Raw genomic sequence first — 24391 nt, forward strand, 5'->3', positions numbered from 1 at the left:
GCGCACATCACGGGGGTGACAGGTGAGGGAGCGCACTTCACGGGGGTGACAGGTGAGGGAGCGCACATCACGGGGGTGACAGGTGAGGGAGCGCACATCACAGGGGTGACAAGTGAGGGAGCGCACATCACGAGGCTGACAGGTGAGGGAGCGCACATCACGGGGCTGACAGGTGAGGGAGCGCACATCACGCTGGTGACAGGTGAGGGAGTGCACATCACGCTAGTGACAGGTGAGGGAGCGCACATCACGGGGGTGACAGGTGAGGGAGCGCACATGACGGGGGTGACAGGTCAGGAAGCGCAACATCACAGGGGTGACAGGGGAGGGAGCGCACATCACGGGGGTGACAGGGGAGGGAGCACACATCACGGGGGTAACAGGGGAGGGAGCACAGATCACGTTGGTGACAGGGGAGGGAGCACACATACGGGGATGACAGGGGAGGGAGCACACATCACGGGGTGACAGGGGAGGGAGCACAGATCACGGGGGTGACGGGAGGGAGCACAGATCACGGGGGTGACAGGGGAGGGAGCACAGATCACGGGGGGGTGACAGGGGAGGGAGCACAGATCACGGGGGTGACAGGGGAGGGAGCACACATCACGGGGGTGACAGGGGAGGGAGCATAGATCACGGGGGTGACAGGGGAGGGAGCATAGATCACAGGGGTGACAGGGGAGGGAGCACACATCACAGGGGTGACAGGGGAGGGAGCACACATCACGGGGATGACAGGGGAGAAAGCACACATCACGGGGGTGACAGGGGAGGGGGCGGGTAGCCGATCACGGGGGTGAGAGGTGGGGGGGGGGGGCGGGCAGCACATCACGGAGGGGAGGGGGCGAGCAGCACATAACAGAGGAGAAGGGGCGGGCAGCCGTTCACGAGGGGGAGGGGTCGGGCAGCACATAACGGAGGAAAGGTAGCGCGCAGCACATAACGGAGGAGAGGGGGCGGGCAGCCGATCACGAGGGGGAGGGGCCGGGCAGCACATAACGGAGGAGAGGGAGCGCGCAGCACATAACGGAGGAGAGGGGGCGGGCAGCCGATCACGAGGGGGAGGGGCCGGGCAGCACATAACGGAGGAGAGGGGGCCGGCAGCACATCACGGAGGTGAGGGGCGGGCAGCAGATCGGGGGCAGCGGTGGCAGTGTGGCAGATGGAGGGCGGCGGCGGCGGTGGTGGATCGGGAGGATTTTCGCCGGTTTCATACAGTGCAATGGCAGCACGGCAACTTCCGGGTCCCATGCTCCGGTCCCATAACAGCATGGGACCGGAGCTTGTCGCCCTGCCATTGCACTGTATAAACTCACTGTGCTGGCGTGCTGCACGGACCGACAAGAGAAGCTGATGGGGGCGGTCACCGGCAACAGGTCCACTGTGATTGGAGAGATCGGTCACAAGGCCGATCTCTCCAATCAGAGCTACTGGAGCTGGGGGAGGGTGATCCAGTGAGGTCACCCAGCTCCAGCCAATGGCCAGTGCTACAGCTGCACTGGTCAGGGCTGGATTTCAATGTTTCAGTCACTTTAAATGGCTGGAACATTACAGTGGCTGTGATTGGTTGAGCAGCATTCTTCAGCCAATCACAGCCTCCGTAGGTCCGGGGAGGAGGCACCACCCCTCCTGAGGTCAGGTACAGGTCCCCTCCTCCCCGAATCTACGGTTTGTGTTAACCAATCGCAGTCACTGGGGGCTCCGGTGCCGTGATTCCGCCATGACGGAAAGATCCGTCCTTGGTCTTTAAGGCCCAGGGCACCATGACAGATCTTTCTGTCCATGGTCGTGAAGGGGTTAACCTTGGCTGGCAATAAAAATACTGGGAAGCAAATTTTTTTTTTTTTAATTTAAAAAAAAAAAATAAAAAAAAAAATAAAATTGTAGGCTCCCGCCATATTTTGATCGCCAGTCAGGTAAAACAAGGTAACTGGGGTCTGGGATTCTCAGCGTAGTAAGGTCCAAGTGTTCTGTGCCCCCCACGCTGAAATCCGTAGCCCGCAGCCGCCCCTGGATATGGTGCGTTGTTTCTTAGTGCCATTTCCAGGCGCTTTACCTAGCTCGTCATGATGGGTAATAAAGGGGTTAATACTAGCTTTGTACTTTCAGTTGGTACTAAGTCCGAAATTCATGGTGTCACACCAAATTAGATATGGCCACCATGAATTTCTAGTAAACAGTAAAAAAAAAAAAAAAAGACAACACACAGACATTTTTTTCTTATTAGAAATAAAACAAAAAAAATTTAGAGACTTCATCTTTATTATAAAAAAATTCTTAGTCCGTCCAAGTCCACAGGGAGAGCAATGTCAAGTCTGCTTCATCGCTCTGTACAGACAAGCGTCTCTACAGAGCGAAAAGCAGGCTGACAGGGTATGATTCCCCTTGCGTATGACTCCTGCGAGTCTTGCATCAGGATCACCCGACACGGCACACACTCTCCTGACAGGAGCGCCTCAGCTGCATGGAAATACATGCAGCCGACCCGCTCCTGTCAGGAAAGTGTGCACCGTGCCGGGTGATACCAATGCAAGACTCGCACAGTGACAGTCAAAATTCAATCGAGTCCATGGCTCATAGACTCGGGTGAACCCTGACGACACCGTGAACACGGTCAAAAACAGCCGAAGACTGCCGAGTGACGAGCAGTGCAGTGAATACCACCAGAAGGTAATGAACGGACCTGGAAGGAAAAGCGGCCGGGAGACAGAGTCTGCAGGATGCGTCGCGGGACCTGTAAGTATAATGACAATGTTTATTATTAACTATATTCTTTATTTTACAGCCCCCCGACCCATAACTGTAAAGTCCAAGCTCGGGGTTTGGACGCAAGTTTGCGTTATCTCCGACCCCGAACACAGACTTTACAAAAAGTTTGGGCGAATATCGGGGGGGGGGGGGTTCGTCCATCACTAGTGGTTGGTCCTCTTTAAACCAAGCTAAACACTCTTTAGTACCACATGAAAGGCACTAAATGGTGCAAGTGTATAATATGTAGTGAGGCTGTGAAATTATATAGCTGCAGGATATCTATCTATGTTTTTATTATTGGTTGCCAGGAGGGCACTCGCTAGGAATTTATGTGCGTATATCGCATGATACCCGCCAATACAAGTCTTTGGGCACGAGAAACAAATCAGAAAGCACACACCATCTGTGTTCCGTCCAATTATTTTCTTGCACCCATAGACTTACATTGGTGAGTGCCATGGGATATATACGTGGCCATACACAGCATGCTGTGATTTTGTCCTTAGCCCAATTACATCTGAGGAAAATCTTGCAGATGGATACTGCTTCATTGAATGACATTGCTGTGAATGCAATCCGATTTTTTTTTTTAGGGACAAGATGATCTTATGGTTTGGGTCATTACAATAATGCCAAATACCAGTATGTGTAAGGTTTTTTTTCCAATAATAAAGGACTGTAAATAGAAAAAGATTATTTACATGAAATTTTTCAACTTTTTTTTACCGCGACAGGAGGAGGTCACAGTGCAGTCTGTCAGCTACCCAGCACCTCTTCTCCTTCATATTGGCACAAGTTGGAGGTGGGGTCAGGGTCATGGTAACATTTAACAGGCTAATCTATACCGTAACATTTTCTCAAAAGTTATTTCAGGCATATAAAAAAAACACTCAAGGGGGAACTAGAGTACACTTGTTCAAAACTGTAGCGACTTTTTAAAATGTTAGAAATAATGACTCGGTTGCACAAATCTGGATTACAAAAACCACAACTTCCATGGTGAAGAGAAGAAAATATCTGATTAAAATACACTTCAATATAGACACAACTGAAAGAATGCGGACCAAAACAAAGAACACCCGTAACCTCTTCACAACATTTGATGTAAGTTTATGTTATGGTGAGGAAGGGGATCAGACAATCCTGGCAATCATGCGGGCATAGGAGCTGTGCCGAAATAATTGCTGCTAGGAGCTCGGCATAAATGATCCCTTCACTGCCCCAGACTGTTTTACAACCTACATGTCTCAATCAATAGCGATCACATAATTTAAGGAACTGGCAGAAGGAGTGCGGTCCCTCTCCTAATCAATTGGGCATGGTCTCAAAGGCTTTTTTCAGTGTCACACTGACAGGTGTAATCTATTGCAATCCATGTGCATTGCAATACATTACACCAGTGATCAGAGAAAAAAAAGTTAATGTCTCATATCAGGACTAAGTAAAAAAGTGAAAAAAGTAAAACAAAAAAGGGAAAAATATTTGTTAAAAAAAATCATAAAATCAAGAAAAAAAAAATAAAAAAATATTATACCAATAAATATGTATATTTATGTAAAAATAAATTTTAAAAAGTACATATATTTTGTATCATCGTGTCTGGAACAACCCAATTCCTAGAACTGTAACACCAGATAAGCCCTTTCATGAACAATGTAAAAAAAATACATAACAAGTACTATGTCTTTTCACCATAGAGCTGACAAAAAAGTGGAATAAAACAAAATAAAAAAATCATATGACAATAAATATGGTATAGCTGAAAAAATAATCTTGTTGTGCAAAAAAAACTACCATACACCTTCATCAGCAAAAAATAAAAAAGCGATAGCTCTAAAAATAATTGAAGGAGAAACAGAACAAGTTTTTAAGGAGCAAAAATCAAATACATTTATTGGAAAACAAGTGATGAGAATCCATAAAATCATCAATAATTAAAAGATGTTACAAATTCACTGGACGGCAGATGACATGGTATAGGGTTAATGATGATTCTTGCAGAGTGCCACCATTGCATATTAGTACAAATTTTATAGACATAGTGTACACTTACATATGTTGCAGCACACAATCTAGGATACAGCATAAAACACCCATGCTAGGGCTGATAACATTTAACAATAGCTTTTTACATTGTTAATAAACATGCATGAACCAGCCCGTAATTCCCATGCACACACCACCTACCAGGAAAGGATACCTGAGCAACGCCCTACATACGTTTCAATTATTGGGGTCACCAGTCTTCATCAGGGGGATAGAGAGGTAGTCTAACCTTCAAGACTGCCAGTTTTATGTGCAGTGTCCACAGGTGTCCAGGGACACCATCATCCCGCACACATCAGCTCCCTACTCACATCTCACGAGACCTCGGCCGTCGCGTCATGAAGGGCGGGATAATTTAAATAGACACGGTTTTTTTTCTCCTTCTTTCTTTGGGACTGCACAATGCAAAAACCAATAGGAAGACAATAACATTATTAACCCTATGGATAGCACATGAAGATAAAAATATAATTACATAAGTATACATAAAAATCTTCATGTAATGTGGTGTTCATGGCTTCTCCATTCACTATTGGTCGCTCATCATTGTGCTTTATTATCTACAAGCAAAAGAATATATATACATATATGTCACACTACCGGCATGATTGGAGGAAATTTAAAAAAGCAAAAATATAAAAATATATAAAATGATGATAGGGAAGGATGGGAATAAAAAGGGGGGAAAGAAAATGACACAATTAATCCAGATGAGGACAAATCCCAGCATATGCCGTCAACAGTCCATGACAAAATTGCCAATACGGACACTTCCTTAATTAAGACAAGAAAGGCTGGTAATCCAACAGATTACTCAAAAACAGGGAAAAATAAAACCGAAATTGGAAGAACAAGGAATAGGGGTCCTATAGGATACAACCATAGAGATCTACAGGAATGAAGCATAACTTACTGCCTCATTTAGACCCCTGGGAGCCAGGGTGTCCAGAGTCTCAATCCAATTGGTTTCACACTGCGCCAGACATTTTTTCAAGTCGCCTCCCCTGATGCCCCCTTCTATGGTATCTACACCTCTTATTTTCAATTTTGAGGGGTCACAGGAGTGGTGAGTTTTGAAATACCTGGGCAGTGTTTTAAGCAAGGTGATATCATCTTCCGATTTGGCTGCGGTAATGTCCCTCACGTGCTCCCTGACCCTAACGCAGAGCTCACGTGATGTCAGCGCCCCACGTAGATCAGGGAGCACGTGCAGGTAGCGAAATACACCACGTGGGTAGTCCCACAAGTGATGTACTTCTTAATCTGGTAGATCTTATTACCATCCAATGTACTGAAAGTACTGCTACGCTGGACATTACCGCAAGCCAAGCTGGACATTACCGCAAGCCAAAGGCTACATGCGCACGCTGCTTTTTTTCCTGCTTTTTTGCTGCTTTTTTGGCTGCAGTTTTGTTGTCAGAACTTTCTGACATTTGACTTCCCAGCAAAGTCTATGAGAAGTCAGATTTGTCATGCGCACGTTGCAGTTTATTTGTCAGCGTTATATTTGTCAAAGGTTTGTGACAAATAAAATGCAGCATGTTCATTCTTCCTGCGTTTTTGTCAACATTTGTCACAAAAACGCAGGGTGTGAAAAACGCACCAAAAACGCACCAAAACCGCACCGAAAACGCACCAAAAACGCACCAAAAACGCACCAAAAACGCACCTAAAATTACATGCGTTTTTTGTGACATTTCCAGGCTCTCTCTGACAAGGTGCAGTTTTGGCTGCATTTTGGCTGCAGTTTTGGCTGCAGTTTGTGAACACAAAAAGATGCAGCGTGCGCAAGTAGCCAAACAGTGTCCACAAAGGAAACAACCCTGCGGACGACCATGGAAACCAAATGGATTAATACTTGGTGGAATATAGTGGCTCTGGACTAAAAAGTCCTTTAAATTCCTGGTTCTCCTAGAGGTCATTAGAGGGTTGCGGGTAAGGACATGTCCCAAAACTGGATCAGATAACAATACGGGCCAATGTTTACGCATAATATCCTGCATTGTTTCCCACTCCTGATTGTATGTACCAATGAACCTCACTACGTTATCCTGTTCATCATATTTTTTTGGGGCATTTGTTAACAATTGTGCCCTAGATGCATTTTTTTTGGCCTGTCTGTAACCCTTATGGATACTTCTACCACTATACCCTCTATCCTGGAATCGACCCCTCAAGTCAGCCTGTGTATGTTCCTATATATGTGTATGTGCCTGTGTGTATACATAGTATATATGCCTGGGTATATTTAGCATATGTTCCTGTATACACAGTATGATATGTGTGTATGTGTCTGTGTACATGGTATTGTATCTGCCTGTATAACTTTTATGTGTATATATTTATATACTGTATGTGCCTGTGCATATATAGTATGTGCATGTGCCTGTAAATCTGGTATGTGCCTGTACATGTGTGTATATGGTATGTATGTTGTGTGTATATTTGGTATGTGTGAATCTGTCTGTGATAAATATTCTTAGCTGTGATTGATGTTTATGATGTACTGTAGTTTGTGTAGTGATGGTCAGGAGCAATCAAGATGGTACAAGGTCTGCAAACCATGTCATATGAAGACTGGTTGAAAAAACTAGAAATGTTTAGTTTGCAAAAGAGAAGGCTGAGAGACTTATTAGTGGTCTACAAATATCTGAAAGGTAGTCACAGTGCAGAGAGAACTAGTGTATTCTCATTAGCAAAAGCAAGTACAAGAAGCAATGGAATGAAACTAAAAAGATTTAGATTAGACATTAGGAAAAACTTTGATAGTGAGGGCAGTCAAAGAATGGAACAGCCTACCATGGGAGGTAGTGAGCTCTCCAACAATGCAAATCTTCAAGTGGAAGATGGATAAAAATATAGCTGGGATGATTTAGGAAAACCTGCACTTGCAGTGGTTTGGACCCAATGGCACTTGAGGTCCCTTCCAACTCTACCATTCTATGATTTCAGTAATAATTGTGCACATGCTTTGTGTATTTGGTCTGATATACTGTATGTGTTCATTGTGTGTTCCGCACTTCTGTGAGGAAAACAGTGTACTCCTCTGATGCTTATATGTACTTTACATATGTGATGCGTGCAGTGTCTTTGTGTGTGTAACGCCCGTACCAGCATTTCTGCGTGGTTGTGCCCCCCTTCCCAGGTGGGGACGCCGGCACTTTCACCTTCCCAGCTGCCCAGCAGATTGGATCAACCCACTGTGGGAGAGACATGATCCAGAACTTGCCTGTCTTCTTAGAAAAATTCCGCAAGGTGTTCGACGAGCCGGGCCGAGTTTCTTCAGCCGCATTCTTGCTACTCAGACAAAGGGAAACTTACCATAGAATAACAAAAGTGGATCAAGAGCATCCGGCGAAACCCCAGCATGAGGTCCTTTGCAACGGGGAAGGGTGCTACTACTGTGGAAGTCCTATTTAGCTAATTCGTTTCTGTCCTAAGAAGTCGTGAAACTGTCCTGCCTAGGGTCAGTAGGAGAGGCTACCCTAGGGGAGAGCAAGTCCTCTTCACCCCTATGTATGACTGTGTCTGTAACTAGTGGCGACTCCCGGGTTCTCCGAGACAGCCCTACTGAACTCTGGTTCCCATGGAAATTTCATTCAGGAAGTCATAGTGGATCGGTATTGGATTCCAGTTCGTCAGCTATAAACTCTCATTACTGTGCTGGGAGCCCACCGTCACTGAGGAAGTTGATGTTCGTGTGTGAGTGCTGCATACAGAAAGAATTGCCCTCCACGTATTTCTGGGAATGTCACATTCGCTGTTAGTGGGCCTGCCGTTGCTTCGGAAGCATGAACCGATTATGGACTGGAGATCTGTGGTTGTGCTCAGGTGGGGTCACTCCTACCACGAAAGCTGTCTTTTTTCCGTGCAATCTCTGAGACCCTCTAATCTTCTGGGTCTGTCGTTCACCTACTGAGCCTATGCAGACGTCTTTGAGAATAAAGAGGCTGGGACTCTGCCATCACACAGACTGTACGACTTTCCTATTGACCTTCTACCTGAGTCTACTTCTTCCCGTGGTCGTATTTAACCTCTGTCTCAGGCTGAGACCAAACCTATGTGCGAGTACATTAAGGAGAATATGGCAATATGTTTCATCCAAAAGTCTTCCTAACCAGCTGGAGCTGGATACTTTTTTTGTAAAGAAAAAGGATGGGTTTTTTTCGGCCATTTATCAACTATAGAGGTATCAATCAAATTACGGTGAAGAACAAATACCTGCCGTTGCTCATTCCGGAATTGTTCAACCGGCTCCAAGGTTCCAGGATTTTTTCCAAACTCGATCTCTGTGGTGTGTACAACCTCGTCCAGGTACAGTCCGGAGATGATTGGAAGGCGACTTTCAATACCCGGGATGGCCATTCTGAGTATCAGGCTCAGCAATGCTCCAGAAGTCTTCCAGGAATTTGTCAATGATATATTCTGGGATCTACTCTACTCTTGTGTTGTGGTGTACCTGGATGACATCCTTGTGTTCTCTCCTGATTTGCCTACTCACCGAAGGAATGTTCATCAGGTGCTGCAGAGACTTACGGAGAATCATCTCTATGCCAAATTCGGTCTTCCTTGCCTTTCCTAGGCTAAATAATCTTGGAAACCGGCTTGCGGATGGACCCGCACAAGGTATCGGCGGTACTGAAGTAGCCTCGTCCCAATGGATTGAAAGCAACATAGCGGTTCCTTAGTCTCGCCAATTATTATCAGTAGTTCATCCGCAATTCTCGTCCCAAAGTCTTGCCATCTTGGCTCTGATCCTCAAAGGGGTGAGTACAAAGGTGTGGACCCCAGAAGCGGAAGACGTGTCTGTCGCCCACGTCTGGTCTTCTCTTCGGCTCTGGATAGACCAGAGCATAATAAGCAATTCATCCTGGAAGTAGATACTTCATCCTCAGGTGCCGATGCAGAAGTTTGCTGTGGGTAAGACGGTAACTTGTGGATTCTTTTCGAGGGCTTTCTCTCCTGTCGATCAAGACCCCTCTGGCGGAATGGCCTTCCAGGATGCTGTCAATGGCTTCTATAGTCTTGTCTTGAGTCCCTCCTGGGAAGATGTTAATTAATGGAGCACACAGGAAGGGAGATCACACAGGAAGGGAGATCTTTGGTGGGGTAATTCCTCCAGGCTGGCCGGTCAAGGTGAAAAGCAAAAGTCCCTTTAGCTGATCTCTCGGCATTACAGGTGACCAACTCTGCGACAACATATCCTGGAGATTGTTTTGGCCTGTCCCTCAGGTGCCCGCAACAAAACCCCAAAGAAACCTTCTGCTAGGCGAATGCTTCCTCTACTAATGCCATCCGCTCCTTAGCAGCGCACACATTGCAATGGACTTTATCACCAACCTGTCGAAATCCTCTGGTTGCACTGTCATTTGGGTGGTATTAGACAGGTTTTCAAAAATGGTCACTTCACACCGCTGAACAGGTTTCCCTTTGCGTCAGTGCTGAGCACTTTGTCCTACGCATCTTCCTGCTGCAATATCTCCTGTTCAACATCATGTCCGACAGAGGTGTCAAGTTTACGTCTCGGTTCTGGATGACCACCTACAAGCTACTGGATGTCATCAAGGGCTTCTCGTCGGCCTACCATCCGCAGTCCAATGGTGAAGAGGAAAGGGTGAATCAGTTCCTTCGTCAACAAGCACCATAGCGACTGGGTCATGTGCTTTCATTGGGCAGAATTCTCATATAACAATCACGTGAGTGAATCCTCTACCAAGACTCCCATTTCACATAGTGTATGGACAGCGACCCAATATCTCGTTCCCAGTTGCGCTCACCTCCGTCAATCCTGTGGCCGAATTCCTCGTCAAGACTTTCTCTGAAGTCTGGACGGAGACCAAGTCATGCCTGGAGCAGTCCTGCATCCGTATGAAGAGGCATGCAGACAAAAGACGCCTTGATTTCCCTTTGTTCAGGCCTGGAGACAAGGTATGTCTCTCTTCCAGATATGTTTGGCTCAACTTACCATCTTACAAGTTGGGTCCTACTTTATTGGTCCCTTCGAGTTGCTCCAGTGGATTAATGAGGTATCCTACAAGCTAAAGCTCCCGGCTTCCTTACGAATATCCAACTCGTTCCATGTGTCCCTCCTCAAACCCGCCATTCTGAGCTGTTACTACAGGGATCCAGGTACCTCACTCCTGATCAGGATACTTTTGAGGTAAATGACTCTTGCTGTGAAAAGTTTCCGAAGTAAAACCTACTTCATAGTAGACTGGAAAGTGTTTGGCCCTGAGGAGAGGTCATGGGAGCCAAGGGAGAATATATATGTCCCTCTTCTCCTTTAGAGATTCCTGAAAAAAAGGGGCGCCTAAATGGGGTACTGTAACACCCCTAATGGCATCCCCACTTTGTTTAACTCCCCTTCCCCAGCGTTGATACTCTCACCTACCTGGCTGTCCAGTGGTGGCTGATCCATCCCCTCTCCCTGCTGCTGTCTCCCAGGGCCTGTGCATGCCGCAAAGGCCTCCTGGGAATGACCACAAAGTGTGTGTGGACACACCCCTTTTCTTAAAGGGGCAGTATGCCTTGACCCGGAAGTGCTTCTTAGCTCAGCTGAGAGGCATCAAGTATTTAAAGCACTTTCCCCTTCATAGAGGTGCCTGGGCAACGAGTTCTATTCATTGCTAATTATCAGGTCCCTTTCTGCTGCCGCTGCTGTTACTGTGCTGTTGTTGATTCCTGTGTTTCAGTGCATGACAAATCTGCTGCTACTGCAAGAGTCCACGTCGGCCGCCTCCTACGATATCCGCTGCTGCAAGTATCCACGCCGGCTGAATCCTATGGGCTGCTGCTTCTACAATCAAAGACTGTATCCGTGGCGCCAGATACCGAGATACCGTTGATTCCCTGAGACTGCCCTCTGTCGGCTACCTACCAGCATGTGTGCCTATCGTCACCTCCGGTGGCTTTAGTTAAGACTCGGTGGCCAATCCAGTTTGCTCCTCCAGACCAGTGATGGGTACCTTTGGTCCAATGGATCCACTAACTCTGTGCTCACCTGTCGAGCATAACTGTGTGACATCACCCATGTTTGGGCTATGCTTGTGTGACTTGTAGAATGTGTGCGCTGTGCTTGTGCGACGTGTAGAATGTGTACTTCTATGCTTGTGTGAGGAGTAGAATGTGTGCTGTACTTCTGTAACATGTAGAATGTGTGATCTATGCGTGTGACGTGTAGAATGTGCTGTATGCTTGTGTGACATGTAGAATGTGTACTCTATGCTTGTGTAACATATAGAATGTGTGATCTATGCTTGAGTGACACAATGAATGTGTGGGTTTTTTATTTCTTAATCTTGAATGTGGTAAAAGAGAGGGTAATTTAAATATTTATAATTTTTTATCAAATTCATATTCTTTTAAACTTTTTTTTTTTTTACTGTGTACTGTAGTTAACCCACTAAAGACAAGGTGAGTTTTTTTGTTTTAAGTAATGAAAAAAAAATTCAGAAATTTTGAAAAAATAAAAAATAAATCTTGCTTGTATTGCTACTTTCTGAGAGCTTTCAATTTTTTGGATATGGAGCTGTCTGAGTGCTTGTTTATTGCACCCTGAGCTGATGTTTTTATTGATATTATTTTTGGATATATAAGATGTTTTGATTGCTTGGTTTTACATTTTTTTCTGTTGTTGCATCAACCGAAAAAAAAACGCAATTCTGGAGTTTTGCTTTTCTCTTTATGCTGTTTATTAATCCAATTAATTCATTTTATATTTTGATAGATCGGACTTTTACCAACACAGCGTTACCAAATATGTTTTGCTTTTTTTATTTCTTATTCTTTAATGTGGAAAAGGACAGTGATTTGAACTTATATATTTTTTTCCCATATTTGTTTTCTATTTTGCACTGTACACCATATTTTTTCCCATATTTGTTTTCTATTTTGCACTGTACACCCTTAGGCTATGTGTCCACGGTAGAATGTACCTGCGGATTTTTCTGCATGAAAATCCGCGACTTTCGCGGCAAATCCGCACCTTTTTTTTGCCGCGGATTTGCCGCGGATTTTGGTGTGGATTTTTATTGTTTTTTCCCAATTCTAAAGCCAAAATCCGCAACAATAATTGACATGCTGCAGATTTTTCCGGATCAAAATCCGCGGCAAATCCGCCGTGGAAAAATCCGCAGCATGGACACAGCATTTCCAAAATGCCATAGAAATGGCTGGGAAGTGCCGCTGCTGCAGATTTTCGGAAAATCCGCGGCAAAATCCGCAGCGTGGGCACATAGCCTTAAGGCCACTTTACACACAGAGATAAATCTTTGGCAGATCTGTGGTTGCAGTGAAATCATGGACATATTGTTCCATTTGTACACAGCCACAAACCTGGCACTGATTGTCCACAATTTCACTGCAACCACAGATCTGCCGCAGATTTATCTCTGTGTGTAAAGTGGCCTTTAGACTTGAATCTGCTGCAGCATTGCTGTATAAAAAAGAAATCAGTCTCCTATGAATGCAGGCCATTGGCTGGTTTTCATTAGTACTGTGATGACAGACATGGCTTTTAGAGGCAGATGAAGGTTGATTAAAACAGCAGATGTGCGCAAGAAAAGATGACATGAGGTTTCGGCATGCGAGCCAGCATCAAAGGAAGGGAGACATTCCATGACGGACATAGCACGTCACGGGTCATTAAATGGAACCAATCACAACGATTTTCGTATATAACCTAAAGCCAGTGCTATACTGGCACTATCAGGCAGATTATCTACATATCTGTAGTGTTTAGCTCGGATGTTTAGGTTTTGAAATCCAAGAAAGTAAAGTTTATAAAATTAGCTTCTTGTTGAGTGACAGCAGCTGAGGAGCAGATAATATATTCATAGTTATCCCCTCCCTGTTAGAATAAGCACAAGTATTATACAAACGTTTCACTTTGTCTCTTGCAGGACCTGTGTGAGGTCATACCCATGTGACCTGGTATCCACCTCTGTTGGCTGATGCCCTGCCCCTTCTCGTCACATGGGTATGACCTCACACAGGTCCTGCAAGAGACAAAGCGAATCATTTGCATACTGCTTAGGCTAGTTTCACACTTGCGTTGTGTGGCATCCGTCGCATTGCATTGTGTGACGAATGTAACGGATGCGTTGCATATAGTGGCACAACTGATGCGACGGATACTGCAAAACAACAGAATCCGTTGTAGCTTTTTTTTTCAACAATTACTCAACTGAGCATGCGCAGTTGTGTAAAAACGGATGCGTCACAGGAATCCGTCAAATGACGGATTCTGCCACCATAGGCTTCCATTATAAAAATGGCGGACGCAGACGGAATCCAGCACATTGCGTTTTTTTTATGCTCAGGGAAGCGCAGAAAAACGCTACATGCTGCGTTCTTTCCGCCCGGCGGATGCAACGCAGGACCATCAGTCGCAATGCGTCGTCCATACAAGTCTATGGGAAGCAGCAGAATCCGTTAACGGATTCCGCTGTTTTCCAAAATGGCGGATTGCGACTGAAGGAAAAAAACGCAAGTGTGAAACTAGCCTTATGATAATTCTAACAGAGGGAGGGGATAACTATGAATATATTATCTGCTCCTTTGCTTCTTTCACTCAACAAGCAAATAATTTTATAAACTTTACTTTCTTGGATTTCAAAACCTAAACACCCGAACTGACCACTAAAGGTATGTAGAGAATCAGCCTGATAGTGCCAGTATAGCACTGGCTTTAGGTTATACAGTGTGTCCACCCATATCCTGTCCACCGCCATTAGCTTGAGAACGGCGGCAGCTATAGGTAGGTATAGAAGTGGTGTCTAGGTATAGTAAAGTATACATGCGCTACGCAATGAAACCACCTATAGCGCCACCTGGTGGAAAACACTGGAGTTAGCATTTTTATCTCGAAAACGGAGCGGGAGAGAAAAAAAGTGAATTAAAAAATTGTAGGGCATCATCAATTCAATACGAATCAACACCTTGCATACAGGAATGCTATGATATGAAACCCATGACCCCCCCAAAACACTGAATGCTGGTCACGCATATGGCGCTCATTTAACTTTGATGCTCAAAGTGGCCACCGTCAGCTGCAATGCACATCTGGTCTCTGGACAGCATACTGTATCTTGCTGCACGTTGTGCAATATGGTAGGTGACACGTTTCCACAAGCATCTGTGATACGTCGTCGTAGGTCCTGCAATGTTGGTGGAGGGGTTGCATACACCTGCTGTTTGATGTGACCTCACAGAAAAAAGTCCAATGGGGTCAGGTCAGGTAAGCGTGGAGGCCACTCCATGCAGCCACCATACCCAATGCCTTGTAGGAAGGTCTCCATGAGGTATCACTTCACGTCTGCAGCCTTATGAGTTTTACACACTCTAATCATAGCATTTCTGTATGCAAGGTGTAGATTCGTATTGAATTGATGATGCCCTACAACTTTGTAATTCACTTTTTTTCTCTATCTCGTTCCATTTTTGAGATAAAAATGCTAACTGCGTTGTTTTCCACCAGGTGGCGCAATAGGTGGTTTCATTGTGTAGCGCATGGCTACTTTACTATACCTTGACACCACTTCTATGCCTATAGCTGCCGCCGTTCTCTCCAGACCCCAAAAATAACTTTATAAAACTTTTCCCTTTGGTATGCTAATTACTTGTGTTGGCCAGATGGGCGGGCTCATTTTCTGCTCCTTTCCCCCCTCCTGCCATTGATCGCCGTCCTCCTTTCTTGATTGACGGAATGACGCCCTCTGTCATCCTCCTCGTCGCATTTTCAAATCTCGCGCCTGTGCAGTTAGGTCGGCTTGCGCAAGCGCAGTTCGCTTTGCCATATCGTGGCTAGAGCAGAAAACATAGCTGCCCTAGCTTGTACTGGTGAGCTAAATGCGCAGGCGCAAGACTATGGGCGGGTACGAGCATGGAGCTGGTGAGGTCGGCGCTGTGCATGACCTCACCAGCGCCATGTTCGTACCCACCCATAATCTTGCGCCTACGCATTTAGCTCACCAGCGCGAGTGAGGGCAGTTGTTTTCTGCTCTGCCCGCAATATGGCAGAGCGAACTGGCGATGACGGAGGGTGTCATCCCGTCAATCAAGAAAGGAGGACAGCGATCAGCGGCAGGAGGGAGGACAGGAGCAGAAAATGAGCCCGCCCATCTGGCCAACACAGGTAATTAGCATACCTAAGGGAAAAGTTTTATAAAGTTATTTTTGGGGTCTGGAAGGGGAGTCAGGGCCAAGGTGCACCTTCATAGAATGCAGCCCAGGAGCTGCAGAAGGGGATTATTTTAGTTTAATAGGGAAAAATCTGGTGACAGGTTCCTTTTAAGTGGTTAAAGGGATCTTCTGTCTGAATTCTTTGAATGACATTAAGCTTGTGCTAGGGAAAAACAATAAAATCAGGGTTACTTCTCTATGGGACCAGCTATTCCTCTTTTCTACTGCTCTGGTCTATTTTCAGGGCACAGCTATGATGGCATGACTAAAACCAGTGACTATTGGACCAATCACTGAGCTTAGCAATCAAGGTAAATAGCACAAGTTGCTGAGCCCTGTGATTAGCTAAACTGGTCACGTGCAACATTATGGCTTATTTCTGCATGCGATCTGAATCTCCTGGCAGGAAAAAAAAAACCTGATAAAAATGCACTGTAAAATGCATAGCCTATCACTGGAGCCTGTCGGCATAGATGGAGCAGAAAGAGACATCACTAGGCAGGAGGAAGGGTACGGGTACGGATCTATCCGTCATGGATCGTGTAAGGTTAAGCTCCGCCCCCTGTCGAGGGCAGGTTGCGGCGATCCGCGCACATATCAGCTGTTTTCAACAGCTGACATGTGTGCCTGCATGTTACGAGTGGAATCGCATTCCACCCGCAACATTTAACCCCTTACATCTCGCTGCCAAAGTCTGGCAGCGAGATGTATATGCGCACGGCCATTATTTTTACTTACTGCCGCCCCCACCGGAAGTCACGTGCGTGATCACGTGACTTTCGGTGGTTGCCATGGTAGCACAGGGTCATGTGATGATGCCTGTAGCTATCATGAGTCACTTTTGGTTTCACTCGGCCCGGAGCCGAGTGAATCAGGAAGTGATAATATCTGCTGCTTACAGCTGTGTAGCTGTGATCAGCAGATAGGACAGAGCGATCGGATTGCTGATCGCTATAGCCCCCTAGGGGGATTAGTAAAATTAAAAAAAAGTAAAAAAATAAAAAAAAACAAAAAACCTAAACGTTCAAATCACCCCCCTTTTACCCCATTGAAAATTAAAAGGTTAAAAAAATAAAAAATATGCACATATTTGGTATCGCCGCGTTCAGAAATGCCCGATCTATCAAAATATAAAATCAATTAATCTGATTGGTAAATGGCGTAGCGGCAAAAGAATTCCAAACACCAAAATTACGTTTTTTGGTTGCCGCAAGTTTTACGCAAAATGCAATAACAAGCGATCAAAATGTAGCATCTGCGCAAAAATGGTACCACTACGGGCTTCGGGAAATGGCGCAAAATGTACGCCACTTTTATTGGACAAGCTTGTGATTTTTTTTAACCCCTTAGATATAAGTAAACCTATTCATGTTTAGTGTCTACAAACTCGCACCAACCTCAGGCATCATACCCACATATCAGTTTTACCATAAAGTGAACACCGTGAATAAAACATCCCAAAAACTATTGTGCGATCACACTTTTTTTGCAGTTTTTCCACACTTGGAATTTTTTTTTGCTGTTTTCCAGTACACTATATGGTAAAACTTATGGCTTAATTTAAAAGTACAACTCGTCCCGCAAAAAACAAGCCCTCATATGGTAAGATTGATGGAAAAATAAAAAAGTTACGGCTCTCGGAAGAAGGGGAGCAAGAAACAAAAACGCATAAACGGAAAACGCTCTGGGGCTGAAGGGGTTAACCAATGCGTTTTTAAATTAAAATCTATTTACTTTTAAAACGCATTGTATTGAAGGGTTCAAAAACACTGAAGAAAAAAAACCCCACAAAAATGTACATGCTACATCTTTAAAAACGCAGCCAAGATGCATCCAAAAAAAGATGCACTGTGCAGACAGCAAAATAGAATCTCATAGACTCTGCTGGGAAAAGAAAATGCATGCATTTAGGTACATCTTTGTGACCTTAATACCGCACCAAAAACGCAGTAAGGCCTTGTGCGCACTAGAAAATGGAATTTTCTTAAGAAAATTCAGCAGGCTCTGAAAGATTTCCGCACCTGCGAAAAAAAAACTACACCGAAATCCGCATGCGTTTTGTTGCGATTTTGGTGCGTTTTATCCGCAGGTTGGTACATGTGTTTTAATGCATTCAATGCAATAAAGCAAATTGAAAGGAAAAAAAAAAAGGTAATTTCCTTCTGAGATAGATAGATGGAGGGATAGATAGATGGAGGGATAGATAGAGGGATGGATAAATAGAGGGATAGATAGATGGATAGATAGATAGATAGAGGGATGGATAGATAGATAGAGGGATGGATAGATAGAGGGATGGATGGATAGATAGAGGGATAGATAGAGGCATAGATAGATAAGATAAGTAGAGGGATAGATAGAGGGATAGATAGATAGATAGAGGGATAGATAGATAGAGGGATGGATAGATAGAAGGATAAATAGAGAGATGGATAGATAGGTAGAGAGGTAGAGAGAGAAGGGATAGATAGAGGGATAGATAGAGGGATAGATAGAGTCCCTGTGAGGACACACTGAAGTTCTCACGAGCGGTAATGTGTTCACATTACCGACCGTGAGAAATGAGCTGTGGTTACCTCTGCAGTCTTGTTACGAGGCTGCAGCAGTCTGCAAGTGTCATGGGACCTGTGTGGATTACGCCAGAGCTGTGTGTTGGGGGGAGTAATAAAGTGGTTAAAGAGGGGGCTTTTTTGCCATTTTATTTAAAATAAAGGATTTTTCGGTGTGTTTATTCACTTTACTTACGGGTTAATCATGGAAGCTGTCTCATAGACGCTGCCATGATTAAGCCAGGACTTAGTGGCAGCGATCCGCTGCCATTAATTCGTTATTACCTGGATTGCCACCGCATCACGGCAATCTGGAAGAGCCGGGGACACTCCGGGACTGTCACATAATGGATGCGACAGTCCCGGGGCAGCTGCGGGCTGATATTCTCGGCTGCGGGGGGAGGGGGGTGGGACATTAATCCTGGCCCTCACCTTCCCCAGCCTAAGAATACCGGGCCACCGCTGTGTGCTTACCTCGGCTGGACGGTAAAAATACGTCGGAGCCCACGTTTTTTATTTTTATATGTACGTTTGATTTCTGTGTATTTAATATGTCTGTGTTTGACATGTGTGTGTTTACCCTCTGCTCCGCTTTCTCTTCCTGGCATAATGACATCACTTCCCTGCAAACCGCAGGCAGCGATGTACATTACCGCAGGTAAACCGCGAAATACCGGAGGGAATAACGCAGGAAAACGCAATGAACCGCACAGAATTTGCTGCCTGCGTTATTCCCTGCGGGATTTCACGATTACATTACAGTCAATGGAGTGAAATCCCACAGACGTGCGGAAAAGAAGTGACATGCAATTTATTTTGCTGCGGGAATCCCACAGCAAAACATGCAGCTGTCAAAATCCGCATACTGCGCACAGCATTTTTTCCCCATAGGTTTTGCTGCTGAATCACTGCAGAGATGTTATGGACATAACATGCAGCAAATCCGAGGGTAATGTGCGGGAAATTCCATCTAGTGCGCACAGGGCCTTATAAAAGATGCAATGTGTGAACACAGCCTTATTCTTCACAGAGAATAAAAATGCAGGTGTGAATGAGGGCCTAGGCTGGATTCAGGCAGTCCTGTGGAGAACACTGGCCAACCACACAATGCAGCAGTCACCGTCCATAATACTCTGCTCTATACTGTCCACTGGCCAGGTGTACGCGATACTACCGCACAGGGGCCGAATGCCCGGTGATCTGAAGGCGCCCGGGCAGGCTCCACGTGATGCGACCCCTGCCTCCCGTGACGTGTACATCCACAGGGAGTGTTCCCGTGACTATATACGTACAGGCCCTCCACGGTGTAATAATATCGCACCTGCAGAAGGAGACAGTGGCCGTGTACTGAATATACAGCACCTCGGCCCAAAATGGACTGTTCCGGAGAAAACAATAGTACCACGACCCGCGCGCTGAGAGGACGTCCTGACGTCACGGGTGGGCGGTCTCCAAAGTGGTGGGCGTGGTAGTAGAAGCTGGAGAACGTATGGGTCACGTGACCCCAGGAGCACTGGAGTAGACCCGTGCGCCCGCTGCGAGATGCTGAGCTCTTCGTGACTGGTAACAGGTGTGCAGCTGTGTGTGCGGCGACCATTAACCAGCGCGGGACACTGCGGACACAGGTCAGTGGCCTCACTATTCCGCTCTGCATGTGTAGTGGTTTGATATTTACATGCCAGCACCAGCGTGTCCTCCGTATGTGCCCTGCTCAGTGTCATCATATCCAGTACATGCCAGCACCAGCGTGTCCTCTGTATGTGCCCTGCTCAGTGTCCTCATATCCTGTACATGCCAGCACCAGCGTGTCCTCCGTATGTGCCCTGCTCAGTGTCATCATATCCTATACATGCTAACACCAGCGTGTCCTCCGTATGTGCCCTGCTCAGTGTCATCATATCCAGTACATGCCAGCACCAGCGTGTCCTCTGTATGTGCCCTGCTCAGTGTCATCATATCCAGTACATGCCAGCACCAGCGTGTCCTCTGTATGTGCCCTGCTCAGTGTCATCATATCCTGTACATGCCAGCACCAGCGTGTCCTCTGTATGTGCCCTGCTCAGTGTCATCATATCCTATACATGCTAACACCAGCGTGTCCTCTGTATGTGTCCTGCTCAGTGTCATCATATCCAGTACATGCCAGCACCAGCGTGTCCTCCGTATGTACCCTGCTCAGTGTCATCATATCCAGTACATGCCAGCACCAGCGTGTCCTCTGTATGTGCCCTGCTCAGTGTCATCATATCCTATACATGCTAACACCAGCGTGTCCTCTGTATGTGCCCTGCTCAGTGTCATCATATCCAGTACATGCCAGCACCAGCGTGTCCTCTGTATGTGCCCTGCTCAGTGTCATCATATCCAGTACATGCCAGCACCAGCGTGTCCTCTGTATGTGCCCTGCTCAGTGTCATCATATCCAGTACATGCCAGCACCAGCGTGTCCTCCGTATGTGCCCTGCTCAGTGTCATCATGTCCTATACATGCTAACACCAGCGTGTCCTCCGTATGTGCCCTGCTCAGTGTCATCATATCCTATACATGCTAACACCAGCGTGTCCTCTGTATGTGCCCTGCTCAGTGTCATCATATCCAGTACATGCCAGCACCAGCGTGTCCTCCGTATGTGTCCTGCTCAGTGTCATCATATCCAGTACATGCCAGCACCAGCGTGTCCTCTGTATGTGCCCTGCTCAGTGTCCTCATATCCTGTACATGCCAACAACAGCGTGTCCTCTGTATGTGCCCTGCTCAGTGTCATCATATCCAGTACATGCCAGCACCAGCGTGTCCTCCGTATGTGCCCTGCTCAGTGTCATCATATCCAGTACATGCCAGCACCAGCGTGTCCTCCGTATGTGCCCTGCTCAGTGTCATCATATCCAGTACATGCCAGCACCAGCGTGTCCTCTGTATGTGCCCTGCTCAGTGTCATCATATCCAGTACATGCCAGCACCAGCGTGTCCTCTGTATGTGCCCTGCTCAGTGTCATCATATCCAGTACATGCCAGCACCAGCGTGTCCTCCGTATGTGCCCTGCTCAGTGTCATCATATCCTATACATGCTAACACCAGCGTGTCCTCCGTATGTGCCCTGCTCAGTGTCATCATATCCTATACATGCCAGCACCAGCGTGTCCTCCGTATGTGCCCTGCTCAGTGTCATCATATCCTATACATGCTAACACCAGCGTGTCCTCTGTATGTGCCCTGCTCAGTGTCATCATATCCAGTACATGCCAGCACCAGCGTGTCCTCTGTATGTGCCCTGCTCAGTGTCATCATATCCAGTACATGCCAGCACCAGCGTGTCCTCTGTATGTGCCCTGCTCAGTGTCATCATATCCAGTACATGCCAGCACCAGCGTGTCCTCCGTATGTGCCCTGCTCAGTGTCATCATGTCCTATACATGCTAACACCAGCGTGTCCTCCGTATGTGCCCTGCTCAGTGTCATCATATCCTATACATGCTAACACCAGCGTGTCCTCCGTATGTGCCCTGCTCAGTGTCATCATATCCTATACATGCTAACACCAGCGTGTCCTCTGTATGTGCCCTGCTCAGTGTCATCATATCCAGTACATGCCAGCACCAGCGTGTCCTCCGTATGTGTCCTGCTCAGTGTCATCATATCCAGTACATGCCAGCACCAGCGTGTCCTCTGTATGTGCCCTGCTCAGTGTCCTCATATCCTGTACATGCCAACAACAGCGTGTCCTCTGTATGTGCCCTGCTCAGTGTCATCATATCCAGTACATGCCAGCACCAGCGTGTCCTCCGTATGTGCCCTGCTCAGTGTCATCATATCCAGTACATGCCAGCACCAGCGTGTCCTCCGTATGTGCCCTGCTCAGTGTCATCATATCCAGTACATGCCAGCACCAGCGTGTCCTCTGTATGTGCCCTGCTCAGTGTCATCATATCCTATACATGCCAGCACCAGCGTGTCCTCTGTATGTGCCCTGCTCAGTGTCATCATATCCAGTACATGCCAGCACCAGCGTGTCCTCCGTATGTGCCCTGCTCAGTGTCATCATATCCAGTACATGCCAGCACCAGCGTGTCCTCCGTATGTGCCCTGCTCAGTGTCATCATATCCTATACATGCTAACACCAGCGTGTCCTCTGTATGTGCCCTGCTCAGTGTCATCATATCCAGTACATGCCAGCACCAGCGTGTCCTCTGTATGTGCCCTGCTCAGTGTCATCATATCCAGTACATGCCAGCACCAGCGTGTCCTCTGTATGTGCCCTGCTCAGTGTCATCATATCCAGTACATGCCAGCACCAGCGTGTCCTCCGTATGTGCCCTGCTCAGTGTCATCATATCCTATACATGCTAACACCAGCGTGTCCTCCGTATGTGCCCTGCTCAGTGTCATCATATCCTATACATGCCAGCACCAGCGTGTCCTCCGTATGTGCCCTGCTCAGTGTCATCATATCCTATACATGCTAACACCAGCGTGTCCTCTGTATGTGCCCTGCTCAGTGTCATCATATCCAGTACATGCCAGCACCAGCGTGTCCTCTGTATGTGCCCTGCTCAGTGTCATCATATCCAGTACATGCCAGCACCAGCGTGTCCTCTGTATGTGCCCTGCTCAGTGTCATCATATCCAGTACATGCCAGCACCAGCGTGTCCTCCGTATGTGCCCTGCTCAGTGTCATCATATCCTATACATGCTAACACCAGCGTGTCCTCCGTATGTGCCCTGCTCAGTGTCATCATATCCTATACATGCTAACACCAGCGTGTCCTCCGTATGTGCCCTGCTCAGTGTCATCATATCCTATACATGCTAACACCAGCGTGTCCTCTGTATGTGCCCTGCTCAGTGTCATCATATCCAGTACATGCCAGCACCAGCGTGTCCTCCGTATGTGTCCTGCTCAGTGTCATCATATCCAGTACATGCCAGCACCAGCGTGTCCTCTGTATGTGCCCTGCTCAGTGTCCTCATATCCTGTACATGCCAACAACAGCGTGTCCTCTGTATGTGCCCTGCTCAGTGTCATCATATCCAGTACATGCCAGCACCAGCGTGTCCTCCGTATGTGCCCTGCTCAGTGTCATCATATCCAGTACATGCCAGCACCAGCGTGTCCTCCGTATGTGCCCTGCTCAGTGTCATCATATCCAGTACATGCCAGCACCAGCGTGTCCTCTGTATGTGCCCTGCTCAGTGTCATCATATCCTATACATGCCAGCACCAGCGTGTCCTCTGTATGTGCCCTGCTCAGTGTCATCATATCCAGTACATGCCAGCACCAGCGTGTCCTCTGTATGTGCCCTGCTCAGTGTCATCATATCCAGTACATGCCAGCAACAGCGTGTCCTCCGTATGTGCCCTGCTCAGTGTCATCATATCCAGTACATGCCAGCACCAGCGTGTCCTCCGTATGTGCCCTGCTCAGTGTCATCATATCCTATACATGCTAACACCAGCGTGTCCTCTGTATGTGCCCTGCTCAGTGTCATCATATCCAGTACATGCCAGCACCAGCGTGTCCTCCGTATGTGTCCTGCTCAGTGTCATCATATCCAGTACATGCCAGCACCAGCGTGTCCTCCGTATGTGTCCTGCTCAGTGTCATCATATCCAGTACATGCCAGCACCAGCGTGTCCTCTGTATGTGCCCTGCTCAGTGTCCTCATATCCTGTACATGCCAACAACAGCGTGTCCTCTGTATGTGCCCTGCTCAGTGTCATCATATCCAGTACATGCCAGCACCAGCGTGTCCTCCGTATGTGCCCTGCTCAGTGTCATCATATCCAGTACATGCCAGCACCAGCGTGTCCTCTGTATGTGCCCTGCTCAGTGTCATCATATCCTATACATGCCAGCAC

The 24391-nt window shown here is 46.8% G+C and overlaps 1 protein-coding gene across 3 annotated transcripts in view; it reads left to right on the plus strand.

Moving 5' to 3' along the window:
• The first annotated feature begins 19995 nt into the window (after window positions 1–19995).
• ASRGL1 (asparaginase and isoaspartyl peptidase 1) overlaps window positions 19996–24391 on the plus strand; it is a 51833-nt gene continuing 47437 nt past the window's right edge. For all 3 annotated transcript variants that reach the window (XM_075340232.1, XM_075340230.1, XM_075340231.1), the window contains exon 1: window positions 19996–20155. The gene's annotated coding sequence lies outside the window, so the exon portion shown is untranslated. The remainder of the gene's footprint in view (window positions 20156–24391) is intronic.

This window comes from Anomaloglossus baeobatrachus, chromosome 3 (genome assembly GCF_048569485.1).
Source record: "Anomaloglossus baeobatrachus isolate aAnoBae1 chromosome 3, aAnoBae1.hap1, whole genome shotgun sequence".
In the NCBI taxonomy this organism is placed as follows: Eukaryota; Metazoa; Chordata; class Amphibia; order Anura; family Aromobatidae; genus Anomaloglossus; species Anomaloglossus baeobatrachus.